The 27,519-nt window shown below is 47.4% G+C and overlaps 1 protein-coding gene and 1 long non-coding RNA gene across 4 annotated transcripts in view; both read left to right on the forward strand.

Annotated features, from left to right (window-relative positions):
- Positions 1-27,519, forward strand: part of CABP1 (calcium binding protein 1) — a 394,354-nt gene that overhangs the window by 240,210 nt on the left and 126,625 nt on the right. The window lies entirely within an intron of this gene.
- On the forward strand, positions 16,677-18,465 carry LOC138492549 (uncharacterized). Its single transcript, XR_011276222.1, has 4 exons — positions 16,677-16,805; positions 17,288-17,404; positions 17,497-17,574; positions 17,969-18,465. It is a non-coding gene; the product is annotated as an uncharacterized lncRNA (long non-coding RNA).

A 27,519-nucleotide genomic window follows, 5' to 3' on the forward strand; every position in this document is an offset into this window, starting at 1 on the left:
CTTATGTTGGACTACTGACAATCTGGAACCAAATCAGTAATACAGAGAAAATGGAAATATCTCTTTAAATAGAGACGTGCACATAACTGGGAGGAGCGACTCTTATGGGGAGAGAGCTGGATACACAGGGGAAGCCCCATGGCGTGTTGATGCTTTGTAGAGGCAGAGCAGAACAAAGCCGCTAGATCCGTGATTTCAGGTGGGGCAAGAAGCCCCAGAGAAAGACACTGGGAATCCGACGAATACAGCAACAGGAGAACCGTTGTCGGTACGGGAAGCTGCAACCTGTACAAGGTGGTGGAGTTACCACATCGACTGCATGGTGGGTGAAAGGCAGAGCCAACAACGCCAAAATCCCAGATGTTGGGAGCGTTGTCTGCTCCCTAATGGCTACACAGCCTCCGAGAACCCAAATACCAGAGAGTGTATCGGAACAAGAGAGATTCTGCTGCGGGCACCGAGAAGTGCCACTGAGGAACCAAGTACCCGAGAATGTGCTGAGCCCTGGGAGGTAGAGTGAGGCCGAGCCACAAAAGGGAGAAACGGAGGACCTGAACTTGTGCCGGTCCGATAGCACATAGAGCGCTCGCTTTGATATCTGTGCAGAGCCTGCTGACGAAGGTTCGAATCCCGGCAGGGCCAAACTCAGCCTTTCATCTTTCCAAGGTCGATAAATGGGCACCACGCACTGTGGGTAATAATAAGCAGCGCTCAGATGCCTGAGGGTTCGTAGCGCTATATAAATGCTAAATTATTATTAGTATGGAATGGGATTAATTGTCCTATTATAAGACTGCTGACTGGAAACATAGAAGCAGTTGCTGGGCCCTCCCTTAAGGTCCATGGCACTTTTCATTTGAAAAGGTTGCAAGGCCCTGACACCGTCCCTGCAGTAAACATTATCTTAATGGACCCGTTAGAGGCAGAGTAGTCAGTTGGCACAACCTTCTGCAGTCGTACCGTGGGCACACAGTATCAGATACATAAGTGGTAGCAAAACAGACTGGTCCCAAAATTAGACGTCAAATGAAAGGAGAGTGGAATTTGGCCTATGTGATTTAGGACTAATGGTGTTTCATCAGATCTGGTAGCACCAACCGTGCACAGGGATTTGCACATCTTTTGATCTCACAGACAATGAAGAGCGACACCGGAGTAGACATTTTCCCCCCAGAACTCCTCCCAGCCCTCAATTGTTCTAGGCATGGTCTGGGATCTTAGAATTGGGGTGCCACAGTCTCTCTAGAGGTTCTGGTGCCCCTGGTCTGGGATCTTAGAATTGGGGTGCCACAACCTCTCTAGAGGTTCTGTGCCCACTCTGCAGCACCAGATGGGTGGTTTCTAGTGCCAAGGTGCACACCAGCCCTTATCAGACAGTGGTTGCCCCACCCACCCTTGCTTTGTGTGTGCACCCTTGTGTGCCCTCCTTAACAAAGATTTGAAGAGATCATACATTTAATGGAACAGAACTGGCACTTTTCATTCCGCAGTGCTGCTATGAATTTTGCAGTTCAGGACCGCCACTTCTCTACAGGGATGCTATACATTTTATGAAACAGTACTGGCACTTTGGGATGCTATACATTTAATGGAACAGTACTGGCACTTTGAAATGATATACATTTAATGGAACAGTATTGGCACTTTGGGATGCTATATATTTAATGGAAAAGAACTGGCACTTTGGGATGCTATACATTTAATGGAAAAGTACTGGCACTTTGGGATGCTATACATTTAATGGAACAGTACTGGCACTTTGGGATGCAATACATTTAATGGAACAGTACTGGCACTTTGGGATGCTATACATTTAATGGAACAATACTGGCACGTTGGATGCTATATATTTAATGGAACAATACTGGCACTTTGGATGCTATATATTAATGGAACAGTACTGGCACTTTGGGATGCTATACATTTAATGGAACAGTACTGGCACTTTGGATGCTATACAATTAATGGAACAGTACTGGCACTTTGGGATGCTATATATTTAATAGAACAGTACTGGCACTTTGGATGCTATACATTTAATAGAACAGTACTGGCACGTTGGGATGCTATATATTTAATGGAACAGTACTGGCACTTTGGATGCTATGTATTTAATGGAACAGTACTGGCACTTTGGGATGCTATATATTTAATAGAACAGTACTGGCATTTTGGATGCTATGTATTTAATGGAACAGTACTGGCACTTTGGGATGCTATATATTTAATGGAACAGTACTGGCACTTTGGATGCTATACATTTAATGGAACAGTACTGGCACTTTGGGGTGCTATATATTTAATAGAACAGTACTGGCACTTTGGATGCTATACATTTAATGGAACAGTACTGGCACTTTGGATGCTATGTATTTAATGGAACAACCAGAGATTCATCATCATCAAAGAATTTATTTTGGATTCCTCCATTAACAGTAAAATCAAATTGACAATAGCTCATATAAATAAACAATAAAACCCAATTAAAAACGGTATTAAGTTAAATGGTCTTTTTCGTTTTTCCGAAAATTAAAAAGACCGATTTAGAAAGACCGCTCTCTTAACTGTCATGTCCCTGCCGCGCGCACGCGAGCGCGCGCAGGGGGTGAGGCAAGTGTTGTATATATGAAAGGGGACAGTGTTTGTAGTTGGGAGGGGGCTGGAGAGGTGTGTGTCTGAGTCTAAGTATTTGTGTGGGAGGCGGGGTTGGGCGCAGAAGTTAGAGGGGATTCGGGGGTGAAATCCCCGTTTTCAAAGGCGGGGGCGGGCGTGGGGGCGGATTGATGTATTTTGAATATTAAAGGCTGCACCAAATTGCCATTAAAAATTCGGTCTTTTTTGTGCGCAGCCTTTAATATTCGAGATGATAACATAGAACCTTAAAATCATCACCCTCCGCCAGCAATAAATATGGTGCAACAGACACTTGGGTCCGCTCCCACGCCTACTAAATACTCGAGATCCCTATTGTCCAATATCGTATGTGATGTGCAGTCCCAGCTTTACGTCGCGGCTTATACATTCGGCTAAATTATATAAGAATTGGGAGTCCTCAGAGTCCAGTGTAGCCGACATAACTTCCTTGACAGACCTAATCTGATGGCCTTGGGAGAATGGCTTTAGCCATTCCTTCCACTCTTCATAATACTGTGGGCAGATCAGAAGGGAACGGTGCCGCACCTCGTCCATCTCCACGTGGCCATGGCATGTACATGACTCCTTCAGCCAACTCGTCCTATTGGACAGGAGTAATACGTTTGGGCGGGCCAGGATTAGCAACCTCCTACCTGCCCGGGAATCTAACTTAACAATGGGGATGGAACCCATCTTAAAATTCTTCGGGTCTTTGTATCAGCCCACAGAGGAGCGAGATTTAGATGTTACTACCTCTGACTCCAAGGCCTTTGTCCTGGTCCAGCTTTGGATGTTTGCTGCGGTTTGCCTCAAGGTACCCTTAGCCTGGTTATTCCCAGATGCTATCAAGAGTTCCTCCCAAAGGCTACACCCAGACCTGTACCACCCGTATTTTGCCACCCTCTCTGATGCCTCCATCTAAGACCCCATTATGGTTATCTGCAAAACCTAATTGGAGTTTTGCCTAGTAGGTTAAGAATCTGGACTGCGTCCAGTCCTTAGTGCTTTACATGGACCGGTCATGGGGGATGCCCAGTAGTTGTCTTTGAAACCTGTTCTGGACTACCTCCAGAGGTTTACAGTCCTGGTATCCCCACACTTCACTACCATAGAGCACTAGTAATGCTACTTTCAGCTTCTAGACGTCCATGACCAGTCTGCAGGCCTCGAACAGATGGTACAATCTCATGGTTCCATGTCATTTCGCCGACTCCCTTTTTTCCGACCGGTGTTTTGCCACAGGAGTTTTTCCGAAAGACTTCATTGAAATGTTGTTGTTATTATTTTGGGGGGTTCCCCCACCCCCAAATCCCCCTTAATATAATGTTTTTCTATCTACCTTCCCCCCAACCCTTTATTTACCCTTTCCCACCCTACCCAAAAATTTCAATGGACATTTTCTGCCAAACTCTGGTGGCAAAACACCAGTCGGAAAAACGGGTGTCGGCAAAAGGACGCGATACCAATCTCTAATGCCCTTTTAGCCTAAGATCAGCTGGTATTTTATGTGAGTGGGCCAACAACCAGTCCTGGAAAACATTAGGCCCAGCTACAGGCAAGCGTCTGCTACTTCTATAGGTAACCCTTTCATGGTCCAGCTGCAAGGTTTAGGTTGCTTACCAAAAATCATGATTTTGGTTTTGTTTTTATTTCAATTCAGTTTGTTCTTTTCAAGGTAGTTATTGGCATTTAATAAGTCCAGCTTGAGGCTACCCGGTGTGAGTGCCAAGATCACAGTGTCATCCGACTACTATAGGGCACTAACTCTACCTTCCATAACCTTGGCAGGAGAAGCTTGCGGTCTGCCAGAGGTTGGTGGCAAGCCCAGCATTTTCTTCTGCAAGTAAATTGCTGCACTAGTGCACCCTGTTTCACTTTTGTGATAACATTGGTATCGAAACTGTGTTAATTCTGATGCTGTGGTCCGAACTGCTTAATTCTATGGGCCGAGGGGGCATTTCCCGGCCCTGTAAAGCACATCATGCATTCACACATGGGATGGACAGTGGTAATGGCTGGAAAAATGAAAACATTCCTCAGCGCCTTTTGAGAACATGTGCAAGGACATTAGCGCTGTGATACCTCAGGGTCTGGGCGCTACCAACAAATGCAATAAATAAATAAATAAAAAGTATAACGCAATGGGAAGAAGGGTCCCTCCAGAACCTTCTGTCTATAGTGTTCCACTTGCCGACAGTGGTGGAAACTACTGTTGTCCCACAGGCATTTCCATCACTTTTACAGGAATGAAATGATTTATTTTCCTTCATATATGGGATCTTGGAAATGGGATGAAAAAGAAACAGTGCATATGTTTAGGGCATGCAGGGAGGAAATGGGCTAGATTTGGGAAACTTTTTTTGGCGCAAGTTAGGCGATGTGCCAGTTCTCCCGACATTAATGCATGCAAGGGGGCGGGACAGCGCATCTTTGCGCCACTGGCCAACCCCTCCAAAAATGCACAGGTCATCTTCGAGAATAAGGTGACCTCCCTCTGCATTTCATCAATGTGCACAAATGAAAAAGCGCATCCTTTCCTTTTTTTTCATTTACGCTCGTTTTTGAGGATCTGGCCTGCATCTCGAATATGTTTTTACCATTCTAGTAGTCATGCATTGCCAATGGGCCAGGATGTCGTAAAACTAACTCTAAACTCACAATGACTGGCTGGTGTCAAAAGTGTGGGCATTTCTTAGCAGGGCTGAAATACTAGCGGCACTTCTGAGCAGGAGGGCTACACTTTTATTGGGCCAGTGCAGAGCCGCAAGTATAAGCTATATTTTTAATGGAAGCCGACATTTTCCCCTCACTCTCTGGCTGGCCTCCCTTGGTCCTCCTCCTACCCCCACCCGTGAGGCTAACAACCTCGGGGTCATCTTTGTTTCTATACTTTCCTTCTCTGCCCACATCTCTGAGGTCTCTAAAAAGTCAAACTTCTACAGCACCTCCTCAGAGGTACTCCACCTTTCCTCCCCCCAGAAGCTCACTATCTCCAAAGCTCTGGTTCTCTCTAGGTTGGACTATTGTAACAGCCTCTTTCTAAATCTACCGGCCTCTTCTCTCCGCCCTATGCATCTAATCCAGAACAGAACTGCGAGACTTGTCCTTGGCCTAAAGCCCTGGGATTGTATCTCTCCAGCTCTGAAATCCCTCCATTGGCTCTCAGTGGATGCAAGAATTACATTTAAAACCCTCTGCATTGTCCACAAGGCTTTCTGGGGCATGGGTCCAAAATACCTTCAGCTATCCCTCCGTATGTACCTCCCCTCTCAAGCTCTTCACTCCTCTTCCTCTCACTCCCTCAGGGTCGGTCGTTTTTCTAAGAAACGAGCTGGGGGTAGATCTCTGTCTTCGGCTGGGGCCTCCCTATGGAACAGCCTCCCTGCCACTCTAAAATTTGAGGAAAACCATCTCAGGTTCCGGAAGCACCTCAAGACCTTCCTCTTTGCTTCTGCTTTCGCCCCCCTCACACCTGCTGATCTGTTCTCTCTTAGAACCGTGCATCTGGACACCCTCTGTCCTCTGGTCCAAGGTTCCTGCTCACCCTGCCACCCTCCTGCACTACCCCCTCCGGGCCATCCCTTGTACTGGGGTCTGTATCTGTACCAATACAGCCCCCCTTTTTTCCCTCCTGCACTTATCAGACTCACCTTGTTTGCTGCCTTAAAGCCAGCACTTGCCACTTGGCTGCACTACCCCTTTTGCTGATTTTATTATTTATTTATTTTATTATTATTTATCTTGTCTCTCCTTTGCTCTGCACTTTCCACTTTCTCCCCCCCTTCCATGCACTTCCCCCTCCCCCTCTCCTATGCATTTGCACGTTCTCAATGTCACTGGGCTGAGTAAGATCGTTGTTTTGTTCTCCCCTGTTCCCCTCCCGTGCCTTGTCACGCTCTGAAACACATGTGTATGAGCGTGATATAAATAAAATATCATATCATATATCGTACCTTTCTAAGAAAGAAAGCGTGAGCTTGGGTGACCTGCCCTTTCTGCTACTCAAGTCATCACTCTACATGCACCATATGGACTGGGGGGCTGTGTGTCAACTTCCCTGTCACCCTTACTGTGAAGAGACCGGGGCCATGTGCCCTTCTATTGCAGGGACTGGGTCCATCTGTCCTATCACACCTAGTCTTAAGGGGCTGGGGCCAGGTGCTAGGTGCATCATCACCCTTTTTAGGGGAAAGGACTGGGGCCTTGTAACAGTTGTCCTTTCACCCCTAACGTTACCCCAAATGTAAAGGGTTTTAGGGCTCTATCCCATGTAAGGTGATTTAACAGTTTCACTATCTATCACCTTTAGTAGGAAGGAACTTGGGGTCAGCTGCCAATCACCCTTAGTGTGACAAGACTGGGGGCTGTGTGTCAGCTGCCCTATCACCCTCATTATAAACACTGGGGCCATGTGCTAGCTGTTCTATCACTCTTATTGTGAAAGGACTGAAACCATCAGCTAGATGTCCTATCACGCTTGGAGTGATGGGACTGGGAACTGTGTGTGAGCTGCTCCATTCCCCTCAGGCTGAAGCAACTGGTGTCTAAGTTGCCCTACCAACCCTCAGTATGAAGAGACCGCAAAATCGTGGACCCCACGCTTCAATCAGCGTGGCCATCATTTCTGGTGAGAAGCCATACGTGTCCATGCATCCCACCAGGAGGCCCTGGAACCTCATTTATCTCATCATCAGCACCTGGAAGCTCACTCCTCCCATCAGTAGTACCTGGAACCTCATTCATCACATCAGCAGCATCTGGAAACTCATTCATCCCATCAACAATCCCCCTGGAAACTCATGTATCCCCCTAGGAGCCTATGGGAGCTCCTGTATCCCATCAGCAGCACCCAGAAGCTCATTCATCCCATCAGGGCCACCTGGAAGCACATTCATCCCATCAGGGGCCCCTGGGAGCTCATTCATCCCATCAGCAGCACCTGGAAACTCATTCATCCCATCAACAATCCCCCTGGAAACTCATGTATCCCCCCCAGGAGCTCATGGGAGCTCCTATATCCCATCTGCAGCACCCAGAAGCTCATTCATCCCATCAGGACCACCTGGAAGCACATTCATCCCATCAGGAGTCCCTGGAAGCTCATTCATTCCATCAACAATCCACTGGAAACTCACGTATCCCCCGGGAGCTCATAGAAGCTTCTATATCCAATCAGCAGCACCCATAAGCTCATTCGTCCCATCAGGGCCCCCTGGAAGCTCATTCATCCCATCAGGGGCCCCTGGAAGCTCAATCACCCCATCAGCAGCCCCTGGAAACTCATTCATCCCATCAACAATCCCCTGGAAACTAATTCATCCCCCAGGAGCTCCTGGAAGCTCCTACATCCCATTAGCAGCACCTGGAAGCTTATTCCTCCCATCAGACCCCCCTGGAAACCCATACATGCCTTCACCAGCACCTTGAAGGTTATTTATTCCATCAGCAGTACCTGGAAACTCATTCATCCCATCACCAGCACCCCGAAACTCGTATAGCCCATCATCTGCTCTTAGAAGCACAGTCATCCCATCAGGAGCCCCTAGAAACTCATTTGTAAAGAGATTAAATCCCAGTCATAATTCTCTGCAGTCAGCCATCACTGGAAATAAATATACTTTTGTGCAAGGAAGAGACATCTGGACAGCCGGATGGGAGTACATTAGTTTAATCACTGCTTCTTACAGCTGAAAAAGGAAATGTCTCAACTTTTTACTACATACACCATGATTTTATACAATGGCAATGGATTACGCAACCTTCCTTATGCTAATATGAACCTTATATTTCAATAGGCTTTGATTGGCCATTTTACTTAAAGGTCAAATATCACTTGATTTTCATTGGACATAAACACTTCCTGCACACATGACTTCCTATGCTAATTAGCATGACTAGGTGTTTTCCACTTTTTCTGAACCATCTGAGCGGCAAAGTGAAGGCTAAGTGAAGGTCTTTGGTGTCTTTGGGAGTTGAGGGAGTCACTAGTGGAGTTACGGGAGCAAGCAGACTTCCCATGCAGTGATATGCAGCTAATAATGTGAGTACATGATCATCAGGGCGACTGCCGGGCTGTGCCCTTTGAGCCCTTTTAATGCTTTTCTGCACAAAATTATGCTAAATGAAATACTCACAACTACTATCTCCCATTGTAAATTCTGGTCATTGAACTAATTCAACCAGTCTAAACTTGTATGCATGACTAATACAGGCACTGAGAGGGCAGCTTGAGTCTGCTTCCAACATAACGACACATGGCAGTCTCTCACTTGTTTCTCGATCTTAATTAGTTGAACCGGCTAACTGCAGAAATGAAGCACTGCTCTACTCATAAATCTACATAGCGCAGCGCAAACACCTGTTCATCAGGCACTGCTAACAAACCATTTACTGGTTTAAAATGGAAGACTGCATTCGCAAAAAGAAGGACAAAACCCCTAACAAGCTACAACCGGCAATTCCAGGTTTTTTTCCCAACCCAGCATGGCAAAAGAAATAGATCATCATCTATGTCCTCCATTGACTCATTAGATCAAACACCCTCTAACACCATCGACAAGAACAATTCCTTATTGAAATTGGTGGAGGAGTTGCAGTGCACCTCACTGGGTGGTGAACAAATTGCAATTATCCAAAATCCTGTGGAGGACATATTAGACATGAATGTGTCTAATTCGCCGGACTTGGCTGCCTTAGTTTCATCCTCGGACTCATGACTCGAGTGAAGTTAGTGAAGAACCTAACGTTGTTTGGGCGGAAGCACCCTAGCACAATGATTCCAACGTGCCCAAAAATATAGATGTCATCCTTGCCAAGGTAGACGTTTTTTTTACTCTACTAGCCACAGTTGCCAAAGACCAACTGGGGTTAAATTGCTATTGAATAAACTCCTCGACATAATACAAGAAATGGCACAAACAAATATTGTCACCTTACAATCCTCTGGAGCCAAAATTTGCTGGAAAAGCCCTGAGCAAGAAACCGCTTAAGCCGCTACTTTCACCCTCAGAAGGAGGAATCAATTCCATTACTGTAGCGCTGTGCCCTTTTATTCACGACACTGCTGATCGTTACGCTAACTGGGATTACGAGGAGATTCACATCCCACCGGAACAAAGTAAGCGCATTAATGTGGATACTACTACCACGGCCAAGATGGCAACGGCCAAATTGGTGTTATCTGAAAATAGCAGCAATAAAAACCAAGCCTCAAACAAGAACGTGAAGAAAACAGCCCATCAGCTATCGGAAGCAAATAGCCAGACACATACTGAAAAATATACGGTCACAAAAAGGTTCCCCAATGGCCTGACGCGCCAAGTCCAGCTGAATGGCCATACCACCACAAAAATGGCAGCCAAGGTTGTGGCAACTTCCTCAAAAGTTAACATGGCTAATTATGTTGCAAAAGAAAGAGTTTGCTGTCATAAGGAGCATTCTTGCAAATGCTAATTTGACGTGATGGAAACTAGTTCTAGCTCTCTCTTCATCCTAAATCCAATGGCCAAGTCGACACTAGCTCACTTACTGGCAAGATGGATGTGCCTTTGCTCATTTCTAAAGACCTGGGAAAATGGGTTATACTGGAAGAAACAACCCAAACAGAATATAGCCCCTTCCTCAACAGGTCTAGACTACTGTTTATGTTTAAGCAATTACCATATTTTGATATGATTCTTTCTACAAACATATTGAACATTGAGCTGCCTACTGTGGTTAGTTTAACTAATTGGTCACTAGTGGAATTTGCTTCCCCATTGGTTTTCGGTCGTCTCAAGGCTCAAGCAGGATCGTTCAAACAATTGGGGCTTTCCATGATTATTTGCTGTAAGGCAAAGAAAATAAGAACTTCTGTGAAGTTATCCAAATCTTTAAAACATGGTCATCACTGCAAAGACACGTTAACCCAGGAGAGAGTGGCACTATGCATTCTTCAAGCAAACAATGAATTGGGAACAAGCAGAGCCCAAGCAGTAGTATATTAGAAACCTGAACTTGCGTCCAAAATAGCCAATTGACTTGTATCCAAGAAAAATCGCCTAAAATAGCTAAACTGGAACACTCGCGGCTACCGCTCCTTTTAGTTCCACCAGGAAGGTGTGAAGATGTTAGCTTCAACAGACATATTTTTTACTACAGGAGACTTGGTATACTAGGTAATTTGAAATAGATGGTTTTCAGGCCATTAATAATATTACAGTCCCTTCAAATAGGGGCCGTTGCTAGAGGGGGGTTGGCTAGTGGGGTCAAATCAAAATATACACTAATACAGTTCCCCGAGGATCTACTCTCCCCTTTCATTTTATCGGGAACTTTGAAACCCCTCGAGAAGGGTTCACAACCCATTTTAGTTATACGCCTTTACAATCCTCCAGGGGGCGCCCAGACAAAAAACATCTATAACACTATAAATGATATTATATTGCAATGGTATGAGTCCTTTCGAAGGGGAATTTTGTAATAGCAGGAGATCTCAGTTATCGAGACCTCCACACCTGCCTTGCCCAATTCGATTCAGAGATAAACTGTTATTGGTCACTACTTTTTGGTTTCTTTGATCTCACATACCTTAGCTTCGCTGTAAAAAAAAACAAGAAATGCCACTTGTACTTGGACAAATGGACCAGTATAGTCACATATACACTACATCATCACTGATTTAATCCTAAAAGAATGATGCAATCCTTGAAACTAACATTCACCGAAATTAGCGCTTTAACCTGGTCAGTAGACATGGAGATAACTCTGTTTAGTAAATGTAGAAAGCTGGACATCACCTCTAACATACAGGGAAATAGAATACAGTGGTATTCTAATAACATAAAGGTGACAAACACATTTTTGTTCCAACATTCCGAATGCATAGCTCGTGCTTTGCGACCGACCAACTGGGATCTGGGGAGTTTCATAGCTATAGTAACCGAAAATGTCCTTAGAAATAGGAACAGGGGCACTAATTACGATGGGCAGAAGCATGTTGCGCCCTTCGATTCCAAGAAGGGGGCACTAGGAAGGGGCCAGGCCACTATCAGAAGTAATTACAAGTTTAACCTAATCAAAAAACAAGAACAGACTAAGAAATTGGCAATGCAACATAATAATTGGCTAAAGCGGCACAAATGGTCCACCAGAAACTCATGTTGGTTGAGATTATTTGCCTGGCTAAGAACATAGGATTTGTGCTGGTTTTGGGCTAGAAATAATGATTTCCGCAGATCTAAATCACCTGTGGGGCTGAATCCTATTTCCCAGGAGAACTGGCTTAAGTACATTCAAGAGTTCTATAATGGCACCTCCTCTCATTGCTCTACTGATGACACACAGTCCCAAAGTAGCCCTCTCATGAAGCTCTACACTGACGAGGATACCCTGGTGACCATTATATCAAACCCTAGGGCCTCTCGAGCACCTGGCCCAGACGTTATCCCCAATGCTGTGCTTAAGGGACACCCAGGGTTCTGGGCAAAAAGTCTAAAAATGCTATATGAACATATTGAACTAACTGGGTCTATGCCTACAAGTTGGCGCAAATCAGTTCTCGTGCCCATATTTAAAAAAGGGAGATAGGTTGGTTCCTTCCAACTATTGCCTTTTGGCCATGATGGACCCCAGCCAGAAAATATTCTCAATCATCATATCGGGTGAATTGAGAACCTGGGCAAAAGAAAAACATCGGTTTAGTAAATTCCAAACAGGATTCAGGAAAGTGTATAGTACTACTACAAACATCTGTACTCTCCAGATATTAATCAGGGAATATAATATTAAGCTGGGTTGAACACTGTACTGCTGTTTTGCCAGTTCCATGTGTCAAAATCGCATCAAAAATGCCAGTTTACACAAAAAATCACGGCAAAAAGGCTGTAGTTTTGCCCCTGTAATCCATATAAAGGATGCAGGGACACCCGCAAAACCCCCAGACCCATTACACCATTTAAGGGGAATGGAGGACATCCCTGCAACCCCCGCTCTCATTAAAGTTTTGTAAAGGTGACATTTTTACCACGATTTTATTACTGCATACCAGTTTGTGGACTTCTGTAAAGCTTTTGATTACATTTCTCACCCCATTTTATGGCAAAAATTAAAGAAATTAGGTATCGACCCAACATTATTGCACCATATACAGCAGTTGTACATGAATACATCAGTTACAATTAGAATGAATTCAATAGGAGATCAAAACTAACAGAGGGCTAAAGCAAGAACTGCAACAGGCAAAAACTTTCCCTCCAAAATAAATAGTGAACACATTTTGGGCCTGATTCATGGAGCCTTTTCCAATGGGCTTGCGCCATTATAAAATGAGTCCATGAATAAGGCCCTTTGTGTCTATCATACACTGATGATACAATTCTATGCAATCAAACCCTAATTGGTATTCAGAGAACGATAGACGCGTTGGCTGCATATGCAAATAAAAACGGCATGATTGTGAAAACTACAAAATCAAAAACGATGAGTTGGAGCTATAGTAAACTAGGGAAACATCCCTTTGTGTGGAAATTACAGGATGTTGACTTGGGCAGTACCAATGCATTTACGTATATATGTGCTTTCATGTTATAATTAGACCAACTTCCTTGTACTATGCAGAAATGATTACTGAAAAAATCTCCCAAAAATGGCTGGCCCTAAAAAATTACGCTGTTAATCATGGGGGACACAATATAGAGGGCTTTCTCGAGATTCATCGCATGAGCATTGTTCCTACAATTCTTTACGCCCTGGAGGCTCTCCCATTTGCTCAGATCCGCTGGTTGGACAAATTAGAACAGAAATAATTCTTTTCCATGATGAATCTACCTAATGCAACACCGGTGAAGCATTAAGACTAGAGTTTGGCCTTTTGTCATTAACAACTTCATGGCTCATATGCAAAACACTATTGTATGCAAAATGCCTAAAAGCAAATAGCAAATCAAACAAATTATGGGGTAGCCAAGACGAGGCCGGTAGGAATAAAAATTTGTTCATGGCAGAACTTTAAGCCTCTGCCTTGGTGCACCTATGTGCATTGGATTATGAGCCCAACCTTTATGACTCCGAACCCAATTACGAATTGAAAATAAAATATAAATCAAGGCTCTGGGACCGGGCAAAGAATGTTGACTCTCTCCAAGATAAAAACAATTATAAAGAATTTTCACATCAGAGCTTCCCTTTCTTTACACCATGCAGCTATTTGACCAAACACTGTTCTATAGGTCTGAAGTGATTTATCATGCTCTTGCTATTTAATTTACACCAAACAAGAGGTTACGGGTTCTTCGGCAAACTCTTCGTTATTGGAACGACACTGTCACCTGTGTGGGGAAATAATTAACACTAGGCGCCACCTATTGACATTGTGTCCTGTTATGATAACTTGTTATATGAAAGGATATTCAAAATGTGTTTCTAAAATTGGGCATGTTACTGGTGATCAGTTTTGGTCAGCTATCCTCGCATCGGAATCCATAGTAATTACTGCCGCGGCTCATTGGGTGCGGCAGGAGTTCCTGAGGAAACCTGACCAAACTTAAATAGTCCTGCGGAATATTCAACAGTAATATAGTTATATGTAGAAGTTGTTATTATATATTGTATGGTGATAGAATGTCAGAATTAAAATTTTATATTTGTATCAATACCTGTTCTTTTCTATATATATATATATGTTAGAATTTGGTCCCAAAAGTTGTATTAAATAACTAAATGCACAATAAAAAAATGTAAAAAAGAAATCATCTGACATATGTTGCAACCTTAAAACTGGACAGAACAAGTACTAGAAATGACTTCTTCAGACTTTTTAGCACACTGTGTTCAAGACCCAACTGTCTGGTTTTCTAGTGTTTAATTTCCCTATCTTATCTTTTCTGACTGTATGCCAGTTTCGTTTTATGAGTAGTACCATTGAAAATCACATATACTGCTATTAAATGCTGCCAAATTGTCTGCACCTGTCTTCCGCTGCTCTCAGTCAACCTTGGCTGGGGCTCAGCCATTTATCTGTGGTTTTCCCAACTCTGCGTTTCTATGATTCTAAACACTTGTAAACTCCTATCAGACTTAAGGCCTTTATTAATTTTTAGGCAAACTGTCGAGTCCATTTTAAGATAATGGATGACTGCTGTGCTCACATTTGTTTTGTCAGGGCATGTATTTGAGCAACTGAATTCCTTATTAATTGTGTTGAATTGGTCCTGTCCAATAGTTTTTCAAGTTTAAGGATGCTTACTTCTTGCAAACCAAGGGCACGGCGATGGGCTGTACTTTTGCCCCGAATCTGGCCATCATTTTTATGTTTTTGTTTGAAGAAAATCATGTGCTCAATGTCACTAACCCCTTTTCCAAACATATTAAATTGTTTCATGGTTACTTAGACGACATTCTACTGCTTTGGGAGGGCGACTCTGCTACATTGAACAGATTTATGGTTTGGCTCAATCAGGCAGATCCCAATCTTAAATTCACTTTTGAATTTTCCACCTCTAGGATTGCCTTTCTTGATTTATCCATCTTTGTTGGCGAAGGGTTTCTACAAACAGAATTATATAGAAAACCTACAGAACGCAATGCAACTTTGCAATTCAAGAGTCAGCACCCAAAAAGCTTACTAAGGAATTTGCCGTATGGTATGTTTTTACGGTTACGGCGCAATTGTACCGAACATTTCAAATTTTAAAAAACAAGCGGATGTATTATAAGCTAGACTGCTACTTCGGGGGTACCGCAAAAAGCTAATCACACAATCTAGAAAAAGAGTGCGGTACACCAACCGGGATGCCCTACTAATTGCGCGCCCCAAAAACACAGAAAGAGAACAGATTGTTTGTGTCTCTACATTCTGCAAATTTAGTGAGTCCATCAAGGGGATTATTCTTAAGAATTGGAGAATTCTGAATTCCGCTGAAATTAACTTGCACAAACCTCTTTTTGCTTTCAAAAAGGGTAAGAGTTTGGCACAGAAGCTCACAAGAGCCAACAGGTTACCACCACAACGCAATTTGGTCAGGGATGTTAACCTTCAACCTGTGGTAGGCCACTACCCCTGTACCACTTGTATGGCCAGCAGATTCTCTAAAAAAGATCACACACTTTGAGAATGAAGGCAGAAGATGGGATTTGCGTACGTTTACCACTTGCATAAGCAAGAATGTTGTGTATGCCATTCAGTGCCCGTGCAACTTGCTTTATATAGGCAAGACTTCCAGGGAGATACATGTGCGCATCAATGAACATCGCTCCAAGATCAGGATGCGCTGTCTCACTGCCCCTTTGGTTTCTCACTTTTTTGAGATGGGGCATGATGTGGACTCACTAAGATGGTTTTGCATCAAAAAAATCTCAGCAAGTGGACATGTGCAAACTACCAACAAACTGGCCTACAAAGAACAAATGTGGATTTTTAACTTAGGTACTCTCCACAAAGGCCTGAACTCCATGGAAACATGGGAGTTCAATACCAGATAGACAGTCTCCTTCGGTAGGTGCCTTACGTTGCATATAGCGTCAACTTTAGTTTTACGCCATCATCATTCGATATACAGTTTCCATTTAGTATATGCCTGGAGTGAATTAAGTCCATCTGCTGCAGTTTATGCCAGTCCAGGTGACGCACATTCAATTCCATTGTTGAGCCATACTAGGTACTATGTCTCTCCTATGTACCTTTGAGCCTTGTTCTTGGACCAACTGTACTTGTACTGCCGTCTCCACGCTTAAGAAGCCAATTTAATTTTTGCACATTCCATTTGCAATGAGGGCATTTACCTTCAGTTTACAGTGGGATATGGCGGTTTTAGGCTATTCACCTTGGAATTACCTGATTTTGCAATCAGGTCATCCTTGTTTTGCTCTACCATGGCGGCACTGAGTACATTGCCTCTCTTTATACCGGGAGGCGGTTGCTGTATGCCGATCCCGCTTGTGTACTCATGGAATGGCATTTAGTCCTTTTTTTGTTTACTCGGGCCTGCCTCGAGACCCTCTCGCATACGCAAACACGTCATTACGTGTCTATCGGGGCCACGTGACGTGTCCCCGCCCATGTGATTCACGTCCAGAGCAGAGACGCATTTAATGGGCTGCCGGCATACCGACAATGCAGCATGAACACTGCGTCCTGCGGCTGGGCTGTTTCCACTAACTTCAGCTGCTCACGCTACTCCTGATGCGATTTCAAAGTAAGTACGTGCGCATCTCATTTGCTGTTTTCGATGTGCACACACTTTGCCCTCGGCCGTATCCTTATGTTTATATGTGTACACATTACTTGCTGCAGCTGATGTGTACAAAGATTCTTGTTCCACTCAGCTCGCAGTACCATAGGCCCTCTTTTTTGATGCACCCAGGTCTGTATCATTCCTGCTTGATCTGCACCAGCAGCCAGTTAGTTTCCATTTCCTAATTTGTTTCAGCTTTAGGCACACGGCATTTTTGCAGTGTGATTGTTAGCCCTGGCTCTTATGTGGAACTATGACCCACCAGGTCGGTACATAGCTACATGTCATCACGTTTTAGTTAGTTTGCAACAGGGTTTTATTGCCTCTCGTGGTAGGAGTGCTCCTGCAGCTCTCTCTTTTCAACTTTGCATGGCTTTATTGGTGTGTTCTTAGCTCCACTTTGATGAATGTGCTTTAAGCTAACATCATTCTTTGCTTGACAGTATATCAGGTGAACTCCCGCAGACACGACTCTCTCCGCTGCATTACCATCCAGGAGGCTAGCCCATCATATTTATTATTGGAGGGGGCCACCAAGAGCAGCGTTACCCTAATTACAGGTAACAATTGGCTGCTTTTTAGGTACTGTTGGCTAATGCAGTTATCCCTCTGGGCTTATGTGTGTTCCAATTGTCTTTCCACTCTTGACTAGTCACAGTTCCACTGGCGGTCTGACTCCAGCATACGACCCTTCTTTTCCATCCTGTATGCTAATGGCTACTTATATGAGGTTTGCTTTATTTACCATATTATAGCATGCTTCCTCCCTTGTCATTCATTTGGTCATGGCATTTTTTCTGCTGCTTGAGGGTTCCTTTGGTGTCTCATGACTCTTGCCTTTCCTTGACCCTTCGGCCTACATGGTGCCCCCAATTTCTGTTATATTATATATATATATACAATATTTTTTGCACTCTCGTGGTCGGTTTCCTCGCCTCTGGTTTTTCAAATAAAACTCTGTCACTGGGGTTGTTTTTATTTAGGTATACTTCCCCAGCACAACTGTTTAGTTTTATTGGTCTGTAACAGGTGGCACATGGTGGTTGTGCACAATCTATTGTTGAGTTCAGTTTATGAGATGGGACACTGCCGCATATTTATGCAGTAATGCTCTTCTCTTGCAGCCTCTCGCCTGGTATCTCCTGATGAAGACGTTGTCCATTATACACTGCACGTCGAAACCGGTTGAGCTTACTCTTTAGGGGTGTGATCTACATAACATTCTTTTTTTCAGATCCACCCTTGTGATAGATTGTTTTTAATGAGTTCTATTGCTGTATGTTAAATACATTTTAAACATTATAATAATTAAATGGGATGTGATGAATGTTTGTCCCACTCCCAATTGGTAATCAACATTAATCAATTCTGTTATTTTTAGCCATTGTTGGTTGGTTGAATGTCACTATGTATGATGTATGGTTTGAATGCTGCACTATGAATGTCTGTCGAGATGGATTAATTTTAGCCAAGTATCTTGTTCACCCATGTTGTCGTGTTATGTGACTTATTGATATTCTTTAAAGTAATATGTCATTAATTGGCTTTTTTTAATCTTTGTATCATGGTAAATAAAACATTTTTGATACACTTTTGTAAGCAACACAGTTTTGATCTCTGGACATTCCTTCAGTTTCTCGCTTTATGATAATACTCTGGTCCAGGGTATAGAGTTTTCCTGCTCCTTTCCGCTCTTGCATGTATTTGAGCACTACCAGTTTTCTAATGCCTAATGTCCATTGAGTGTGAGTAACATCCTCTATATCTAAACCCAATGTGGCTTAATGTATGTGTTATTCTATAATGTGTACCCTGTCTCTTATGCAACTGATGTCATAGGTGAAATGACATCACTTATGTGATCCTTGGTGCACACGATGTTGATCTTCGCTGTTTCTGTTTAGGGTAGGTATAATACAGTTGTCTGAGTGCACAATTCTTCTCATATTTGCACTATTGGACCAGGGGGTTGGACATGGTTGCTAATGGCATAGTCACCTGTCCGTTACCAGAGAGTGGGGAGAGGTTGCTCCTCTACACGTACATCCCACCACCAGCACCTAGAAGCTAATTCATCCTTTGAGGAGCCCTGCAAGCTTAGAAGTCTCTGGGCCAGAGCATTGCCATTGCCCCTTGACCTTTATCACAAGCACCCCCCCCCCCCCCCCGCCCCCCGTGAACTGCAGTGACCCCTGTGGTATGCCGGTTTTCAGCGTGATGCTAGAAAGCCGGTTGCTGTTTGAATCTGTACCTGCATGCGCCCTGCCTGTCATGGGCACTTGGTATTTGAATGTTGCTTTTGATATGATTGGTGGGCGAGGGAGCTTGAAGGGAACCTCGACCATATTACACATGTTGGCTCTGAGCCCGCATCATTGAACTTCGCTTGATGTTGTTCTGGAACCTTGATCTTCCGGACAAGCAACCCCTTCTCTGGGTCTGGAGGAACCCTATTACCTGCCTGTAGAACTGTGAAAGTCGGCAGAAATTCTAGAGGCCTGTCTCCTATGACCCCAGAACTGTCTGCGGCCAATGCTTCTTCCTGCGGTAAGACGTGCTTCTAAACCAAACTCAAACATGTAGGCACATGATAGGCATTTTTTAGGCACTGTCAAAAAAGTATGTCATGCCCATAAAATAACAACACCTAGCAAATGGTGTTAGTACCAGTGCATATGGTGGCGCTGCCTGGTAAATGCCTTACTACTACCTACAAACTGTTGGCTTTGTCAATGCTTGTTTTTTTAACACAAATTCAGCGCAAATAACAACAACAAGGAAACAGAAATTACTTATCAACCACGTGGCTGAAAGCACACTTGGTAAAGACATTTCTATTACACTGGCATGGCTGTAATAAAGCCAATACAGCAGAATCTGATAGTCCAGACCTGTGTGCAACACAGCAGGATCTGACAGCCCAGACCTGTGTGCAACACAGCAGGAGCTGACAGCCCAGACCTGTGTGCAGGACAGCAGCAGCTGAACGTCCAGACCTGTGTGCAACACAGCAGGATCTGACAGTCCAGACCAGTGTGCAACACAGCAGGATCTGACAGTCCAGACCTGTGTGCAACACAGTTCGGATTTGTGTAGGATGCAAGAGCTGGTCGTCTGAGTCTGCATGGTATGCAGGAGCTGACAGTCCAGACCTGTGTGCAGCACAGCAGGAGCTGACAGTCCAGACCTGTGTGCAACACAGCAGGAGCTGACAGTCCAGATCTGTGTGCAGCACCGCAGGATCTGACAGTCCAGACCTGTGTGCAACACAGTTCGGATTTGTGTAGGATGCAGGAGCTGGTCGTCTGAGCAAGCATGGTATACAGGAGCTGACAGTCCAGACCTGTGTGCAGCACAGCAGCAGCTGAACGTCCAGACCTGTGTGCAACACAGCAGGAGCTGACAGTCCAGACCTGTGTGCAACACAATAGGATCTGACAGTCCAGACCTGTGTGCAAAACAGCAGGAGCTGACAGTCCAGACCTGTGTGCAACACAGCAGGTTCTGACAGTCCAGACCTGTGTGCAACACAGCAGGAGCTGACAGTCCAGACCTGTGTGCAACACAGCAGGAGCTGACAGTCCAGACCTGTGTGCAGCACAGCAGCAGCTGAACGTCCAGACCTCTGTGCAATACAGCAGGATCTGACATTCCAGACCTTTGTGCAACACCGCAGAATCTGACAGTCCAGATCTGTGTGCAACACAGCAGGATCTGACAGTCCAGACCTGTGTGCAACACAGTTCGGATTTGTGTAGGATGCAGGAACTGGTCGTCCGGGTCTGCATGGTATGCAGGAGCTGACAGTCCAGACCTGTGTGCAGCACAGCAGCAGCTGAACGTCCAGACCTGTATGCAACACAGCAGTATCTGACAGTCCAGACCTGTGTGCATCACAGGAGGTTCTGACAGTCCAGACCTGTGTGCAGCACAGCAGGATCTGACAGTCCAGACCTGTGTGCAACACAGCAGGAGCTGACAGTCCAGACCTGTGTGCAACACAGCAGGTTCTGACAGTCCAGACCTGTGTGCAACACAGCAGGAGCTGACAGCCCAGACCTGTGTGCAGCACAGCAGCAGCTGAACGTCCAGACCTGTGTTCAACACAGCAGGATCTGACAGTCCAGACCTGTGTGCAACACAGTTTGGATTTGTGTAGGATGAAGGAGCTGGTCGTCCGAGCCTGCATGGTATGCAGGAGCAGACAGTCCAGACCTGTATGCAGCACAGCAGCAGCTGAACGTCCAGACATGTGTGCAACACAGCAGGATCTGGCAGTCCAGACCGGTGTGCAACACAGCAGGAGATGACAGTCCAGACCTGTGTGCAACACAACAGGCTCTGACAGTCCAGACCTGTGTGCAACACAGCAGGTGTTGACAGTCCAGACCTGTGTGCAACACAGTTCGGATTTGTGTAGGATGCAGGAGCTGGTCGTCTGAGCCTGCATGGTATGCAGGAGCTGTCAGTCCAGACCTGTGTGCAGCACAGCAGCAGCTGACAGTCCAGACCTGTGTGCAACACAGCAGCAGCTGAACGTCCAGAACTGTGTGCAACACAGCAGGAGCTGACAATCCAGACCTGTGTGCAACACAGCAGGATCTGACAGTCCAGACCTGTGTGCAGCACAGCAGCAGCTGAACTTCCAGACCTGTGTGCAACACAGCAGAAGCTGACAGTCCGGACCTGTGTGCAACACAGTTCGGATTTGTGTAGGATGCAGGAGCTGGTCGTCTGAGCTAGCATGGTATACAGGAGCTGACAGTCCAGACCTGTGTGCAGCACCGCAGGAGTTGACAGTCCAGACCTGTGTGCAGCACAGCAGCAGCTGAACGTCCAGACCTCTGTGCAATACAGCAGGATCTGACATTCCAGACCTTTGTGCAACACCGCAGAATCTGACAGTCCAGACCTGTGTGCAACACAGCAGGATCTGACAGTCCAGACATGTGTGCAACACAGTTCGGATTTGTGTAGGATGCAGGAACTGGTCGTCCGGGTCTGCATGGTATGCAGGAGCTGACAGTCCAGACCTGTGTGCAGCACAGCAGCAGCTGAACGTCCAGACCTGTGTGCAACACAGCAGGAGCTGACAGTCCAGACCTGTATGCAACACAGCAGTATCTGACAGTCCAGACCTGTGTGCAACACAGCAGGAGCTGACAGTCCAGACCTGTGTGCAACACAGCAGGTTCTGACAGTCCAGACCTGTGTGCAACACAGCAGGAGCTGACAGCCCAGACCTGTGTGCAACACAGCAGGAGCTGCAGTCCAGACCTGTGTGCAGCACAGCAGCAGCTGAACGTCCGGACATGTGTGCAACACAGCAGGATCTGGCAGTCCAGACCGGTGTGCAACACAGCAGGAGCTGACAGTCCAGACCTGTGTGCAACACAACAGGCCCTGACAGTCCAGACCTGTGTGCAACACAGCAGGAGTTGACAGTCCAGACCTGTGTGCAACACAGTTCGGATTTGTGTAGGACGCAGGAGCTGGTCATCTGAGCCTGCATGGTATGCAGGAGCTGACAGTCCAGACCTGTGTGCAGCACAGCAGCAGCTGACCGTCCAGCCCTGTGTGCAACATAGCAGGAGCTGACAGTCCAGACATGTGTGCAACACAGCAGGAGCTGACAGTCCAGACCTGTGTGCAACACAGCACGATCTGACAGTCCAGACCAGTGTGCAACACAGCAGCATCTGACAGTCCAGACCTGTGTGCAACACAGCAGGAGCCGAAAGTCCAGACCTGTGTGCAACACAGCAGCAGCTGGACGTCCCGACCTGTGTGCAACACAGCAGCAGCTGACAGTCCAGACCTGTGTGCAGCACAGCAGCAGCTGAACGTCCAGACCTGTGTGCAACACAGCAGGAGCTGACAGCCCAGACCTGTGTGCAGAACAGCAGGAGCTGACAGCCCAGACGGGTGTGCAGCACAGCAGGAGCTGACAGCCCAGACCTGTGTGCAGCACAGCAGCAGCTGAATGTCCAGACCAGTGTGCAACACAGCAGGATCTGACAGTCCAGATCTGTGTGCAAGACATCAGGATCTAATAGTCCAGAACTGTGTGCAACACAGCAGGATGTGTGTAGGATGCAGGAGCCGGTTGTGCGAGGCAGCATGGTTTGCAGGAGCTGACAGTCCAGACCAGTGTACAGCACAGTAGGAGCTGACAGTCCAGACCTGTGTGCAACACAGCAGCAGCTGAACGTCCAGACCTGTGTGCAACACAGCAGGAGCTGACAGTCCAGACCTGTGTGCAACACAGCAGGATCTGACAGTCCAGACCTGTGTGCAACACAGCAGGATCTGACAGTCCAGACCTGTGTGCAGCACAGCAGCAGCTGAACTTCCAGACCTGTGTGCAACACAGCAGAAGCTGACAGTCCGGACCTGTGTGCAACACCGCAGGATCTGACAGTCCAGACCTGTGTGCAACACAGCAGGAGCTGACAGTCTAGACCTGTGTGCATCACAGGAGGTTCTGACAGTCCAGACCTGTGTGCAACACAGCAGGAGCTGAACGTCCAGACCTGTGTGGAGCACAGCAGCAGCTGAACGTCCAGACCTGTGTGCAACACAGCAGGAGCTGACAGTCCAGACATGTGTGCAGCACAGCAGCAGGTGAACGTCCAGACCTGTGTGCAACACGGCAGGATCTGACAGTCCAGACCTGTGTGCAACAGAGTTCGGATTTGTGTAGGATGCAGGAGCTGGTCGTCCGAGCCTGCATGGTATGAAGGAGCTGACAGTCAGGACCTGTGTGCAACACAGCAGGAGCTGACAGTCCAGATCTATGTGCAACGCAGCAGGAGCTGACAGTCCAGACCAGAGTGCAACACAGCAGGATCTGACAGTCCAGACCTGTGTGCAACACAGTAGGTTCTGACAGTCCAGGCCTATGTGCAACACAGCATGAGCTGACAGCCCAGACTTGTGTGCAGCACAGCAGGAGATGACAGCCCAGACCTGTGTGCAGCACAGCAGGAGCTGACAGCCCAGAGCTGTGTGCAGCACAGCAGGATCTGACAGTACATACCTGTGTGCAACACAGCAGGAGCTGACAGCCCAGAGCTGTGTGCAGCACAGCAGGATCTGACAGTACATACCTGTGTGCAACACAGCAGGAGCTGACAGCCCAGACCTGTGTGCAACACAGCAGGATTTGTGTAGGATGCAGGAGCTGGTCGTCCGAGCCTGCAGGGTAAGCAGGAGCTGAACGCCCAGATCTATGTGGTATGCACGAGCTGACACGTCGGGTTTGGGGGGTATTTTACCAGTTAACGCAGCTCATTGGAAACTGGACACAGAAAGCCACTTCATCCAGTTGTGCCTCCATCCTACACATGCTGAAACAATGAATGTGCAGTTCCCATTCACTTCTCCCAGAATGCTTTGAGGGACGCGGCGACGGTGGCCGCGTTTATCTGGAGTTTGCTCATCCGTGTCCAGGCTGGGAGGGAGCCCTTGGCCGTGCTCTGGCCTGTGACAGAGTGGGGGACGAGGGTCGGGCCACAGCAGGGCTGCGCTCGTGCACTGTGTCCTCCGTGAAGCCCCCAGGGTGGGCAGCGCGAGCTATTTATAGCCTCGTGGGAACACAAAAGGACACGAAACTCGTTGCTATATTTGGAAATAGTCTGAGATTTCTCATCAGATCCGATCCATCTTCATCCCGCGGAGGCTGGAGGCTATAAAGAAGACCTGTGACTGACATGAACTCAGACCGCTGAGGGGCGGGGGCGTTGTGGGGGCCGCGCTGCGAGCCTGGGACTCCGAGGGCAGCCCTGGGACACCGACTATGGGCCTGGGAGACTGAGGGCAGGTCTGAGACACTGGCTGCGGGCCTGAGACACTGGACACCGACTATGGGCCTGGGAGACTGAGGGCAGGCCTGAGACACTGGCTGCGGGCCTGAGACACTGGACACCGACTATGGGCCTGGAAGACTGAGGGCAGGCCTGGGACACTGACTGCAGGCCTGGGAGACTGAGGGCAGGCCCGGGACACTGACAGCAGGCCTGAGACACTGGACACCGACTATGGGCCTGGAAGACTGAGGGCAGGCCTGGGACACTGACTGCAGGCCTGGGAGACTGAGGGCAGGCCTGGGAGACTGAAGGCAGGCCTGAGACACTGACTGCGGGCCTGAGACACTGGACACCGACTATGGGCCTGGGAGACTGAGGGCAGGTCTGAGACACTGGCTGCGGGCCTGAGACACTGGACACCGACTATGGGCCTGGGAGACTGAGGGCAGGCCTGAGACACTGAGTATGGGCCTGGGAGACTGAGGGCAGGCCTGAGACACTGGCTGCGGGCCTGAGACACTGGACACCGACTATGGGCCTGGGAGAGTGAGGGCAGGCCCGGGACATTGAGGGCAGGCCCGAGACACTGGCTGCGGCCCTGAGACACCGAGGGCAGGCCTGAGACACTGGACATCGACTATGGGCCTGGGACACTGAGGGCAGGCCCGGGACACTGAGGGTAGGCCTGAGACACTGGCTGCGGGCCTGAGACACTGGACACCGACTATGGGCCTGGGAGACTGAGGGCAGGCCCAAGACACTGACTGCGGGCCTGGGAGATTGAGGGCAGGCCCGGGACATTGAGGGCAGGCCTGAGACACTGGCTGCGGGCCTGAGACACTGGACACCGAGGGCGGGCCTGAGACACCAAGGGCAGTCCTGAGACACTGGACACCGACTATGAGCCTGGGAGACTTAGGGCAGGCCTGGGACACTGACTGCGGGCCTGGGAGACTGAGGGCAGGCCCGGGACATTGAGGGCAGGCCTGACACACTGGCTGTGGGCCTGAGACACTGGACACCGAGGGCAGGCCTGGGACACTGACTGCGGGCCTGGGAGACTGAGGGCAGGCCTGGGACACTGACTGCGGGCCTGGGAGACTGAGGGCAGGCCTGGGACAACCAGGGCTGAGATACAGATTGTGGGACTGGGACACTGACAGTGATCCTGACACCAGTCCTTGGGCCCTGGCTGCAGGAAAGGGATACAGACACCAGGCCTTAGACACTGACTGCGGGCGTGGGGGGCTGAGAGCAGTCCAGGGACACTGAGGGCAGCCATGTGAAACGGACCACAGGCCTGGGACTCTGACTACAGAACTGTAACAGTGAAACTAAGGCTGCCATACGAACTGTGGCCCTGGGAGACTGACAGTGATCCTAACGCCAGGTCTCGGACCCAGCCTACAAACAAGGAATACAGATAGACATTGACTGTGGTCCTGGAGCACTGAAGGCTAGAGACATTGAAATCAAAGCTGTCACACTGTAAACAGGCCTGGGACACTGACAGTGAACCCTGACTGCAAACCTCAGGCCCTGACTTCAGCCAAGGGACACAGACTGCAGGCCTGCCACACTGAAAGCAAACCTGCAACCACAATACTTAAAGTAGGACTGAAACCCTGACAGTGTTCTCCAACACCAACCTCCTGCCCTCAGAGACCAACTACAGCCAAGGCACACAGAATGTAGACCTGACGCATTGAAAGCAAGTCTTGGACAGGGGCAGTGACTTGGTTAGAGACACTGGCTGCAGACCTGGGGCAGGGACACAGCTGCAGCACTTGGGACAGGGAACCTGACTGTAGGCCTGGGTTAGGAACACTTGCTGCAGACCTGGGGCGGGTCATCAGCTGTGGGCCTAAAGCTGCAACACCAGCTTTTGTGGGTCCAAAGCAGCCCTCAGACAAAAGGAAACTGCATTTGGCTACGTTGGACCTAAAAATGCAGAGCATTGAAAACACACAGAGATGACTACCAAACTGAAAGGGCAGCATTTCATTCTCAACTGCCACATCAAAATGCTGTTTCCAGAGAAACAAAATTAAATGGGCCCTGCATGCGAATGACAAAGCCCAAGGATTCTGTCCACACCAAGAAGAGAGTCTGCATTCTTTTGTGTCCCTGCGGCATCTAACAACTCGGCCAAACTCTTTAAAATCTGCAAGGAACTTGCCAACCCTGCTGCAGTCTCTACCCCTCTTCTTGCCTCCCAGGCTCTCTGCAATGCCTTTGCCTCTCACTTTATCTCAAAAACCCAGGACATCCTGTCCACCCTCTCCTCCCCCCTCCTTTTCCCACTCAGTCTGAGCTTGCTGACCCGCCTTTAACCACCCCTCCACTCTCCTTCTCGCCCTTTCCTCTTTTCTCCCCTGATGAGGTCGCTAGACAAGTCTGATCTATGAAAGCCTCATCAAAACAGGTTCATCCCTGTTCCTCTAAAACCATGAAGGACCACATTGACACCCTCGCTCCGTCCTCTTGCTGATTTCTGCAAGCACTCCTTTGCCTCAGGATCCTTCCCCTCCCCTCCCCTATGAAGCACTCCCTTGTGCATCCACAAACCCACCTCTGATACTTCCTGTCTGGTTAACTATCACCCAATTTCCATTACTCCCTTCCTGGGCAAACTCCTGGAAAAGCTGGCCATCTCTCAGCTTAACCTTCATTCCGATTCTGTTGGCTGTCTCCATGACCATCAGTCTGGCTTCAGAGCTACCATAAGCACGGAAACTGCTCTCCTGAACATCTATGAAGATCTGCTCTCCAACCTTGACTCTAACATTCCCTCTGTCCTCATCCTACTCGACCTCTCTTCTGCCTTCGACACAGTCAACCATACCATCCTGCTCAACCATCTACGT

Source organism: Ambystoma mexicanum, chromosome 10 (genome assembly GCF_040938575.1).
Source record: "Ambystoma mexicanum isolate Mex_15411 chromosome 10, UKY_AmexF1_1, whole genome shotgun sequence".
NCBI classification, from domain to species: domain Eukaryota; kingdom Metazoa; phylum Chordata; class Amphibia; order Caudata; family Ambystomatidae; genus Ambystoma; species Ambystoma mexicanum.